This window comes from Arachis stenosperma, chromosome 7 (assembly GCF_014773155.1).
Source record: "Arachis stenosperma cultivar V10309 chromosome 7, arast.V10309.gnm1.PFL2, whole genome shotgun sequence".
In the NCBI taxonomy this organism is placed as follows: Eukaryota; Viridiplantae; Streptophyta; class Magnoliopsida; order Fabales; family Fabaceae; genus Arachis; species Arachis stenosperma.
The window spans coordinates 27,698,231-27,710,472 of record NC_080383.1 but is presented as its reverse complement, the minus strand read 5'-3'; the positions used below and the strand labels follow the sequence as shown (position 1 = coordinate 27,710,472).

At 39.0% G+C, this 12,242-nt stretch overlaps 1 non-coding gene across 1 annotated transcript; it reads right to left on the bottom strand.

Annotated features, from left to right (window-relative positions):
- Positions 1 to 7,801: 7,801 nt before the first annotated feature.
- On the bottom strand, positions 7,802 to 7,909 carry LOC130942775 (small nucleolar RNA R71). The gene has a single exon (XR_009071326.1). It is a non-coding gene; the product is annotated as a small nucleolar RNA R71 (small nucleolar RNA).
- Positions 7,910 to 12,242: the final 4,333 nt, after the last annotated feature.

Sequence of the window (12,242 nt, the reverse complement as noted above, 5' to 3'; positions counted from 1 at the left end):
CATCATAAGCAAAAATGGAAGAGGGAGAAGAACATGCAGCAGCCGGTTGATCTACCAGCTGAAGGTGGCAATCCGGAAAGTTGTCGTACCCCCTTTCTTATCTTTGAATGCACCGAGGACGGTGCAAATTTTTAAGTGTGGGGAGGTCGTCTGACCAGTCGACGTTTTTGGGTGACAAGTTTCTAATCCCAACACTTTTGCATTTCATTTTTTTAGGTTTTTTAGAATTCTTTGTTGCATTTTCGTATTTGCATATATATATATATATATATATATATATATATAATAAGTTTAGTCAAAACAATGAAATTCTCCAAGAAATTTATCTATAGGGTACCACTCCAATTGATTTGAGTAAAAATTTTTCATTGAACTTGCTTGAATTATACATTGTGGATCATGTTTTTGAGATGAGAACATAAGCATGTGAGATTTGAGCCTAATTGCGTGGTTATATCATATAACCACTTATTTCCATTCTTGTGTGCATTATTCTTTTTCTATGATTGTAATCTTGGATTTGTTTGATTCTATATGTCCATTATCTTGTGTATACATGTATTTATATGATTGAGGCGATTGTTTCATTAGCTCACTTGCCCAAATAGCCTACCTTTTATCTTCCATTGTTAGCTAACTTTGAGCCTACGATTGACCCACTTTGTTCTTTAATTTAGCACATTACAAGCCATAAAGCGAAAAACAATAAATGTCCCTTATTTGGATCTTTGATTAGCTTAGGCTAGTGAGTGTATGTATCATTCAAGTGTGGGAAAACTTGGAACATTGGTTGAGGTAAAAGAGTGTTTTTGTAATTTTGTTGAAAATATTGGAAATTGGGTACATGTTCATGCATTAATTATGTTTAAACCATATGCATTGATATTTGTATATAATCACATCAAAAAGCAAATATATATATATAGAAAAAGAAAAGCAATAAGAAGGGGACAAAATGCCCCAAAGTGAAATAATAATAACCAATGCATATGTGTGGTGATCAAAAGAGAATGCATGAGTATATGAAAAAGTGAAGAATGGGTAGTTAGGTTTGTATTTGAATAGGTTGTTATATAGGTTAGGTGGGAAGTTTAAGTTAATCAAAGATTCAAATTCTAGTCCACTTAACCATATACAATCCTACTTTAACCCTAGCCCCATTACAACCTTATGAAAAGTCCTCATGATATTTGTATGCTTGCATGAAATAATTGTAGATTGTTAGATGAAAAACAAATCTTGGAAAGCATGATTAGGGGAGAATTGAGTGAATCAACCCTATACACTTGAATGACTAGAGCGGATACACATTCGGTGAGGGTTTGATTGCTCAATTACATGTTTTCACCTAGAATCATCACTTTTCTTGTAAGTTTGTAAAATTTTTTAATAACTCAATTCAATTGTGGTTTGACTTGGTTATTGATACCTTCAGCCCTCATGTGTACATATGCTTTCTTGGAAGTTGATTTATTTTGACCAAGTAGTTGCATTCATTTAGATAGATTGCATGTAGATAGGTTGCATTTAATTAGTTTGCATTGAATAAATGTTGGTACCCTTTGTTTCTTTCTTGATTCTAGCATGAGGACATACTTGGTTTAAGTGTGGGGAGGTTGATAAACCCTATTTTTAGGGTTTATCTTGTGCCTAATTTAGAGAATTTTATCAAATTTTCTCACATTTGTTCAAGGAAATAGCATGGTTTCATGATGCTCTCCTAATTTGTGCTTAAGAGTGAAAACATGCTTTTTAGGCCTTATAATTAGCTAATTTTAATTCATCTTTGATTCCACTAGATGCCTTGATGTGTTTGTTAGTGAATTCAGGTTGAAAAGACTAGAAATGGATTAAAGGAGTGAAGAGAAAAGCATGCAAAGTGGAGAATTCATGGAAAAACAAGGATTTGGAATGCATACATTGACGTGCACGCGTGACAGATGCGCACGGGTGAATGTGAAGTCGTATGGCGACGCGTACGCGTGACATAATGCATACGTGTGAGAAGAGAATCCCAATCGATGCGTACGCGTGGCCCATGCGTATGCGTCGCAGTTCGCACGTGACCTCATTAAAGTGAAAATGCTGGGGGAAATTTCTGAGCTTCCCAAGCCTAAATCCAACTCATTTTCTGAGGCTATTACATGCAAAATTGAAGAGGGGTAAAAAGGGGGGGGGGGAATATTCATACACCTTAGTTTTTAGAGAGATGTTGAATTCTAGAGAGAGAGGTTCTCTCATCTCTCTAGATTAAGGTTCTTAGTTTTATTTTCATTTTAGATCTAGATCTACTTCTTCTTTTGCTTTAATTTTCCTTTTATCTTTACTTGTTCTAGCATTTTACTTCTCTTGTAGTTCCTTTATATTAATTTTAGTTTATGTACTCTTTTGTTGATTTCCATTTTCTTTTAATGCAATTTATGATTTCCATGTCTTTTAATGTTTGCCTTGATTTCCATTATTGATTTCTTACTTTGATTAGTTATAGCTTCCTTTAATTCTTGCAATTTATGATGTTTACTTTTATTGACATCTATGTGTTTGATGAAATGTCTCTTTTAGTTATGAGATAGATTTTTCTTCTCTTGGCTAGGTTTGAGTAATTGGAGACTCTTGAATTGTCAAAGTCTCTTGTTGATTGAAAATGGGAAGTTGCTAGTTGACTTGAATGCCACTAAAGCTAGTCTTTCACTATGATTTGACTAGACTTGTGGACAAGAGCCAATTCCATCCACTTGACTTTCCTTCATAGTTAGAGGTTAACTAAGTGGGAGCAATGGACAATTCTTGTCACAATTGATGATGATAATGAGGATAGGACTTCTAGTTCTCATTCCTTGCCAAGAGCTTTCTTAGTTATTAGCTTATTTCTTTTACTATTTACATTTCTTGTTCCTTATTACAAAAACCCCAAAACATTCCTTCATAGCCAATAATTGAGCATTTCATTGCAATTCCTAGGGAGAACGACCCGGGATTAATACTCTCAGTTATTTTATTGGGATTTGTGCTTGTGACAAACAAATTTTGATTGAGCATAAATTGTTGGTTTATAACTATACTTGCAACGGGAATTCATTTGTGAAATTCTTTACCGACAAATTTTCTTCTCATATAAGCTATCTCAAAGGCATATACCCACCAATACTTGGATATGCAGATAAAAAAATCACTGCAAGTCAATGCAGACCAGTGAATATTTGAAAAAAACATTCAATACCGTTGCAAATAAGAACATCCACAACGCAAGTAAGAAAAATATCTAAAATTAATATACATCAACCATTGTTCATGCAAGATATTGATTTAGACATTTCACTTAGTTGCCTCTACGCTGTTAAAGTATTCCATTGCAAGATCTTCATGTTAAAGTTTTCATGTTAAAATAAGCGGTTTATGATATTAAATACATCGTCTTATTTACTTACTCTATTGTTTAGCCACTTACGAACTTGCAAAGTGCACAAGTTTTCCCTATGCAAAATTAGATCTATTCTACCCAAATACCATGCCAGGGTCTTGTCTTGTCTTAATGATGCGCCGCTATTTGATGGTACATATTGTGCTTAATTTAGGTAGATTCTATCCACTTTCCCCACATTTATCCAATGAAATGGCATGGTTTCTTGATTATCTCCTAATTGTGCTTGAGGGTAAAAATATGCCTTTTAGGCCCTTAATTGGTTGATTTTAATTCACCTTTGATTCCACTAGATGCCTTGAAGCGTGTATTAGTGATCTAAGGTTAAAAGGCTAGGAATGGATCAAAGGGATGAAGAGGAAAAGCGTGCAAGTGGAGAAATCATGGAAAATCAAGGATTTGGGATGCTGGAATTGACGCGCACGCGCAGAAGACGCGCACACATAGATGGAAGGTCGCATGGCGACGCGTACTGATGAGCGGATAATTTGTATACTTTTTGGCATTGTTTTTAGTATGTTTCTGTTATGATTTAGTTAGTTTTTATTATATTTTTATTAGTTTTTAATTAAAATTCACTTTTCTGGACTTCACTATGAGTTTGTGTGTTTTTCTGTGATTTCAGGTATTTTCTGGCTGAAATTGAGGGATCTGAGCAAAAATCTGATCCAGAGACTCAAAAGGACTGCAGATGCTGTTGGATTCTGACCTCCCTGCACTCGAAGTGGATTTTCTGGAGCTACAGAAGCCCAATTGGCGCGATCTCAACGGCGTTGGAAAGTAGACATCCTGGGCTTTCCAGAAATATATAATAGTCCATACTTTGCCCAAGATTTGATGGCCCAAACCGGCGTTCAAAGTCACCTCAAGAAATTCCAGCGTTAAACGCCGGAACTGGCACCTAATTGGGAGTTAAACGCCCAAACTGGCACTAAAGCTGGCGTTTAACTCCAAGGAGAGTCTCTACACGAAAAAGCTTCATTGCTCAGCCCAAGCACACACCAAGTGGGCCCGGAAGTGGATTTTTATGTCATTTACTCATCTATGTACTAGTTTTCTATAAGTAGGACCTTTTACTATTGTAATATGGAGACTTTGGGTAGCTATCTTTGTTTCATGCTATCTTAGACCTTTGGGAGGCTGGCCATTCGGCCATGCCTAGACCCTGTTCTTATGTATTTTCAACGGTGGAGTTTCTACACACCCTAGATTAAGGTGTGGAGCTCTGCTGTACCTCGAGTATTAATGCAATTACTATTGTTCTTCCATTCAATTCCGCTTGTTCTTTATCCGAGATATCACTTGTTCTTCAACATGATGAAGGTGATGATTGACGCCCATCACCATTCTCACTCATGAACAAGGTGACTGACAACTATTCTTGTTCTACAAGCATCTGAGGCTTAGTGAATATCTCTTGGATTCCTGATTGCACGATGCATGGTTGATCGCCTGACAAACGAGCCAACCATTCCGTGAGATCAGAGTCTTCGTGGTATAGGCAAGAACTGATGGCAGCATTCAAGAGAATCCGGAAGGTCTAACCTTGTCTGTGGTATTCTGAGTAGGATTCAATGACTGAATGACTGTGACGTGCTTCAAACTCCTAGCAGGCTAGGGCGTTAGTGACAGACGCAAAAGTATCAATGGATATTATTCCGGCCTGACCGAGAACCGACAGCTGAATTCCGCTATGCCGTGACAGGACATATGCAATCGCTTTCACTGAGAGGATGGGAGGTAGCTGCTGACAACAGTGAAACCCTACACGAGCTTGCCATGGAAAGGAGTAAGAAGGATTGGATGAAGGCAGTAGGAAAGCAGAGAGACGGAAGGGAAGGCATCTTCATACACTTGTCTGAAGCTCTTACACCAATGATATACATAAGTATCACTATCTTTATCTTTTATATTATTTTCATTCATCATCATATATTTGAGTCTGCCTGACTAAGATTTACAAGATGACCATAGCTTGCTTCAATGCTAACAATCTCCGTGGGATCGACCCTTACTCACGTAAGGTATTACTTGGACGACCCAGTGCACTTGCTGGTTAGTTGTGCGAAGTTGTGTAATGCCATGGTATTGAGCTACCACGTTTTTGGAGCCATTACCGGGGATTATGAGAGTTGTGAAAAGTATTGTTCACAATTTCGCGCACCAAGTTTTTGGCGCCGTTGCCGGGGATTGTTCAAGTTTTGAGCAAGCTTTTGGTAACAATGCCGGGGATTGTTCTAGTTTGGACAACTGACGGTTCATCTTGTTGCTTAGATTAGGTATTTATTTTTTTCGAAATTCTTGAAGATGAATTCTAGAGTTTCATGATGATTTGTTGAAATCTGGCTGGCTGAGAAGCCATGTCTAATCTGATTGGACCGAGGTTTCAACTTATCACCACAAGAGCTTGTTGATTTTCATCAACCTTGCTTTTGGAGCAGTGGTCTGCTAAGGCTTGGCTGACCTTTGGTCATGTATAGTGTTTTGGACCGAAGCTTTCCTTGAAAGCTTGGCTGGCTGCGAAGCCATGTCTAATTCCTGGACCGGAGTCTTAGACTAGCATTGCACTGATTCCTGGAATTCTCATTAAGAATTTTGATACCTTTTTCCACTTAATTTTCGAAAAATACAAAAAAATTTACAAAATCATAAAAACCAAAAAAATATTTGCTATTTCTTGCTTGAGTCTAGTGTCTCATCTTAAGTTTGGTGTCACATGCATGTTTTTGTTACATTTTTCGAATCCATGCATATATTTCTTGTTTTGATCTTTAAATTCTATTGACTCGAGTGTTCATGTGTCTCATATAGTGTCAGTAGCACACAAACTGCTAAGTTTGGTGTCTTGCATGCATTGTTAATTGATTCCTGTTGCATTTTGATTATTAAAAATCCAAAAATATTTTTAATTTGTGTCTTTTCAAGTCAATGATACAAAGAATTGAAGATTCAGAACATACTGCAGAGGAATTATACAGAAAAAGCTGAGCATTCAAAAATGCCCAGTGAAGAAGGCAGACTGGCGTTTAAACGCCAGCCAGGGTACCTGGTTGGGCGTTTAACGCCCAAAAAGGTAGCATTTTGGGCGTTAAACGCCAGAATGTATACCATTCTGGGCGTTTAACGCCAGGATGGTGCTAGGGGGAAGATTTTGTTTTCAAAATCAATTTTTTTTAAGTTTTCAAAGTTTTTCAAAATCAAATCTTTTTCAAATCATATCTTTTCAATCAAATGTTTTCAAAATCAATCTCTTTCCTTTTTCAAAGATACTTACTAACAATTAATGATTTGATTGAACATTTTTTGCCTTTTCTATCAAGGAAGGTTTTATGTCTGAATCATATCTTTTCTTGTTAGGCAAGTCATCAATTTTTTTTTAAATCATATCTTTTCAAATTGTTTTCAAAACATATCTTTTAAAATTGTTTTCAAATCATATCTTCTCAATCATATCTCTTTAAAACCAATCATATCTTTTTAACCACATCTTTTTTCAAAATAGTTTTCAATCAAATCTTTTTGATTTCTAATTTCAAAATCTTTTTCAAAAATCACTTGATTTCTTTTTCACTTTTAATTTTCGAAAATTATCAATCAAATTTTCAAAATGTTTTCAAAATCTTTTAATTGAATTTTCGAAAATTCTCTTCCCTCCTTCCCACATCCTTCTATTTATGGAGTACTACTCCTTCTTAATGCACAATTCGAACTCTAACTAATAAAGTTCGAATTCTTCTTCTCCTTCTTCTTACTATTTCTCTTTTCCTCTGACACTTCAAGGAATCTCTATACTGTGACATAGAGGATTCCACATTTTCTTGTTATCTTCTCTTTCTTATGAGCAGGAGCAGAGACAAAGGCATTCTTGTTGAAGCTGATCCTGAACCTGAAAGGACCTTGAAGAGAAAGCTAAGAGAAGCTAAAGCACAACTCTCTTTAGAGGACCTGACCGAATTCTTCAAGGAAGAAGAACACATGGCAGCCGAAAACAACAACAATGCCAACAATGCAAGGAAGGTGCTGGGTGACTTTACTGCACCTACTCCTGATTTCTATGGGAGAAGCATCTCTATCCCTGCCATTGGAGCAAACAACTTTGAGCTTAAGCCTCAATTAGTTTCTCTAATGCAACAGAATTGCAAGTTCCATGGACTTCCAATGGAAGATCCTCATCAGTTCTTAGCTGAATTCTTGCAAATCTGTGACACAGTCAAGACTAATGGGGTTAACCCTGAGGTCTACAGACTGATGCTATTCCCTTTTGCTGTAAGAGACAGAGCTAGAATATGGTTGGATTCTCAACCTAAAGAAAGCCTGGACTCTTGGGAAAAGCTAGTCAATGCCTTCCTGGCAAAGTTCTTTCCACCACAAAGATGGAGTAAGCTTAGAATGGAAGTCCAAACCTTCAGACAGAAGGATGGAGAATCCCTCTATGAAGCTTGGGAAAGATACAAACAATTAATCAGAAGATGTCCTTCTGACATGCTTTCTGAATGGAGCATCATAGGTATTTTCTATGATGGTCTCTCTGAACTATCTAAGATGTCCTTGGATAGCTCTGCTGGAGGATCTCTTCATCTGAAGAAGACGCCTGCAGAAGCTCAAGAATTGATTGAAATGGTTGCAAATAACCAATTCATGTACACTTCTGAAAGGAATCCTGTGAACAATGGGACTAGTCAGAAGAAAGGAGTTCTTGAGATTGACACTCTGAATGCCATATTGGCTCAGAACAAGATATTGACTCAACAAGTCAATTTGATTTCTCAAAGTCTGTCTGGAATGCAAAATGCACCAAACAGTACTAAGGATGCTTCATCTGAGGAAGAAGCTTATGATCCTGAGAACCCTTCCATGGAAGAGGTGAATTACCTAGGAGAACCCTATGGAAACACCTATAATTCTTCATGGAGAAATCACCCAAATCTCTCATGGAAGAATCAAGAGAGACCTCAACAAGGTTTCAATAACAATAATGGTGGAAGAAACAGGTTTAGCAATAGCAAGCCTTTTCCATCATCTTCTCAGCAACAGACAGAGAGTTCTAAGCAGAGTACTTCTGACTTAGCAACAATGGTCTCTGATCTAATAAAGACCACTCAGAGTTTCATGAATGAAACAAGATCCTCCATCAGAAATTTGGAAGGACAAGTGGGTCAGCTGAGCAAGAAAGTTACTGAACTCCCTCCTAGTACTCTCCCAAGCAATACAGAAGAAAATCCAAAAGGAGAGTGCAAAGCCATAGCCATGGCCGAATGTGGAGAGGAAAGAGAGGAGGAGGACGCCACTGAGGAAGGCCTCAGTGGGCGTGTACCAATCTCCTCTGAGTTCCAATGGGAATCTGAGGCTCAAAATGAGACCATAAAGATTCCATTGGACTTACTTCTGCCTATCATGAGCTCTGATGAGTATTCTTCCTCTGAAGAGGATGAGTATGTCACTGAAGAGCAAGTTGCTAAATATCTTGGAGCAATCATGAAGCTAAATGACAAGTTATTTGGAAATGAGGCTTGGGAAGATGAACCTCCCTTGCTCACCAAAGAGCTGGATGACTTGTCTAGGCAGAAACTGCCTCAAAAGAGGCAAGATCCTGGGAAGTTTTCTATACCTTGTACCATAGGCACCATGACCTTCAAGAAGGCCTTGTGTGACTTAGGGTCAAGTGTAAACCTCATGCCCCTCTCTGTAATGGAGAAATTAGGGATCTTTGAGGTGCAAGCTGCAAGAATCTCATTAGAGATGGCAGACAATTCAAGAAAACAAGCTCATGGACTTGTAGAGAATGTTTTGGTGAAGATTGAAGACCATTACATCCCTACTGATTTCATAGTCCTAGAGACTGGGAAGTGCATGGATGAATCCATCATCCTTGGCAGACCCTTCCTAGCCACAGCAAAGGCTGTGATTGATGTTGATAGAGGAGAGTTGATCATTCAAGTGAATGAAGAATCCTTGGTGTTTAAGGCCCAAGGACATCCCTCTATCATCATGGAGAGGAAGCATGAAGAGCTTCTCTCAAAACAGAGCCAAGCAGAGCCCCCACAGTCAAACTCTAAGTTTGGTGTTGGGAGGTGATGAGCGGATATTTTGTACGCTTTTTGGGGGTAATTTCATGTAGATTTTAGCATGTTTTAATTAGTTTTTAGTTAATTATTATTAGTTTTTAGGCAAAAATCATATTTCTGGACTTTACTATGAGTGTGTGTATTTTTCTGTGATTTCAGGTATTTTCTGGCTGAAATTGAGGGAGTTGAGCAAAAATCTGACTTAGGCTGAAAAAGGACTGCTGATGCTGTTGGATCCTGACCTCCCTGCACTCGAAATGGATTTTCTGGAGCTACAGGAGTCCAATTGGCGCGCTCTCAACGGCGTTGGAAAGTAGACATCCAGGGCTTTCCAGCAATATATAATAGTCCATACTTTGCGCAAGGATAGACGACGTAACTTGGCGTTGAACGCCAAGTACATGCTGCTGTCTGGAGTTAAACGCCAGAAAAACGTCATGATCCGGAGTTGAACGCCCAAAACACGTCAAAACCTGGAGTTTGACGCCAAGAAAGGCCTTTACACGTGGAAAGCTTTAGTCTCAGCCCCAGCACACACCAAGTGGGCCCCAGAAGTGGATTTCTGCACCAATTATCTTAGTTTACTCATTTTTCTGTAAACCTAGGTCACTAGTTTACTATTTAAACAACTTTTACAGACTTATCTTGTACCTCATGACATTTTCAGATCTGAATTACATACTTTTGACGGCATGAGTCTCTAAACTCCATTGTTGGGGGTGAGGAGCTCTGCAGCGTCTCGATGATTTAATACAATTCCTTTGTTTTCCATTCAAACACGCTTGTTCTTATCTAAGATGTTTATTCGCGCTTAACTGTGGAGAAGGTGATGATCCGTGACACTCATCACCTTCCTCAACCCATGAACGTGTGCCTGACAACCACCTCCGTTCTACATCAGATTGAATGAATATCTCTTAGATTCCCCAACAGAATCTTCGTGGTATAAGCCGGATTGATGGCAGCATTCATGAGAATCTGGAAAGTCTAAACCTTGTCTGTGGTATTCCGAGTAGGATTCCGGGATTGAATGACTGTGACGTGCTTCAAACTTTAACCTGCTGGGCGTTAGTGACAGACGCAAAAGAGGGATTCTATTCCAGTAGGAGCGGGAACCAACCGGTGATTGGCCGTACTGTGACAGAGTGCGTGCATAGCTTTCACTGCGAGGATGGGAAGTAGCCACTGACAACGGTGACACCTTACATAGAGCTTGCCATGGAAGGAATCTGCGTGTGAGAAGAGGATTTCAAGGAAGAGTTGAAGTCAGAGGACAAAGCATCTCCAAAACTCCAACATATTCTCCATTACTGCACAACAAGTAACGCTAGTACTCTTTATTATTCCAATATATTCCATAATCCTTTATAAACAAATAACTCTGTTGTTCAAGTAGCCCAAACAATTCTCTTGAAATCCTGACTAAGACAAATAAAATAAACATTGATTGCTTCAAACCAATAATCTCTGTGGATTCGACCCTTACTCACGTAAGGTATTACTTGGACGACCCAGTACACTTGCTGGTTAGTTGAACGGAGTTGTGAATTCAACCAGGGCCCTAAGGGTACATGCCAAAGCTCAAAAGATAGAATAATATATTAAGAATATTGAATCACAATTTCGTCCACCAGGAGGCCACAACCAAACTCTAAGTTTGGTGTTGAAACCCCACATTCAAACTCTAAGTTTGGTGTTGGGAGGTTCCAACACGGTTCTGAGCATTTCTGAGGCTCCATAAGAGTCCTCTGTCAAGCTAATGACATTAAAGAAGCGCTTGTTGGGAGGCAACCCAATGTTTTATAATTAACCATTTTCTTTTGTTATTTTATCTTTTTTGTAGGTTGATGATCATAAGAAGTCACAAAAACAATGAAAAAAGCAAAAACAGAATGAAAAACAGGAAGAAAAACAGCACACCCTGGAGGGGAAGAAGCTGGTGTTCAAACGCCAGTAATGCTAGCTGTTGGGCGTTTAACGCCCAGTCTGGCACCATTCTGGGCGTTTAACGCCAGAAAGGGGCACCAGACTGGCGTTAAACGCCAGTAAAGGGCAACAACCTGGCGTTAAACGCCAGGAATGGGCACCAGCCCGGCGTTTAACGCCAGAAATAGCTCAAAACGTGATTTTGAGCAACATTTGGTGCAGGGATGACTTTTCCTTGACACCACAGGATCTGTGGACCCCATAGGACCCCTCCATCACACTCTCTCTTCTTCCCCCACTCACCAATCACCTCAATACCTCTTCCCCAAAAACCCTTCACCTATCAAATCCCATCTTTCTCTTCACCACTCACATCCATCCTTCATAAATCCCCACCAACCTCACCCTTCAAATTCAAACCACTTTTCCTCCCAAACCCACCCATAATGGCCGAACCTTTACCCCCTTCTCTCCTATAAATACCCTTCTTCCACTCTTCATTTTCACACAACCTAAACACCCTTTCTTACCCTTCTTGGCCGAACACACTACCATCTCCCTCTTCCTCATTTCTTCTTCTTCTACTCTCTTCTTTCTTCTTTTGCTCGAGGACGAGCAAACATTTTAAGTTTGGTGTGGTAAAAGCGTTGCTTTTTCGTTTTTCCATAACCATTTATGGCATCCAAGGCCGGAGAAACCTCTAGAAAGAGGAAAGGGAAGGCAAAAGCTTCCACCTCCGAGTCATGGGAGATGGATAGATTCCTCTCAAGGGTGCATCAAGACCACTTCTATGAAGTTGTGGCCTTGAAGAAGGTGATCCCCGAGGTCCC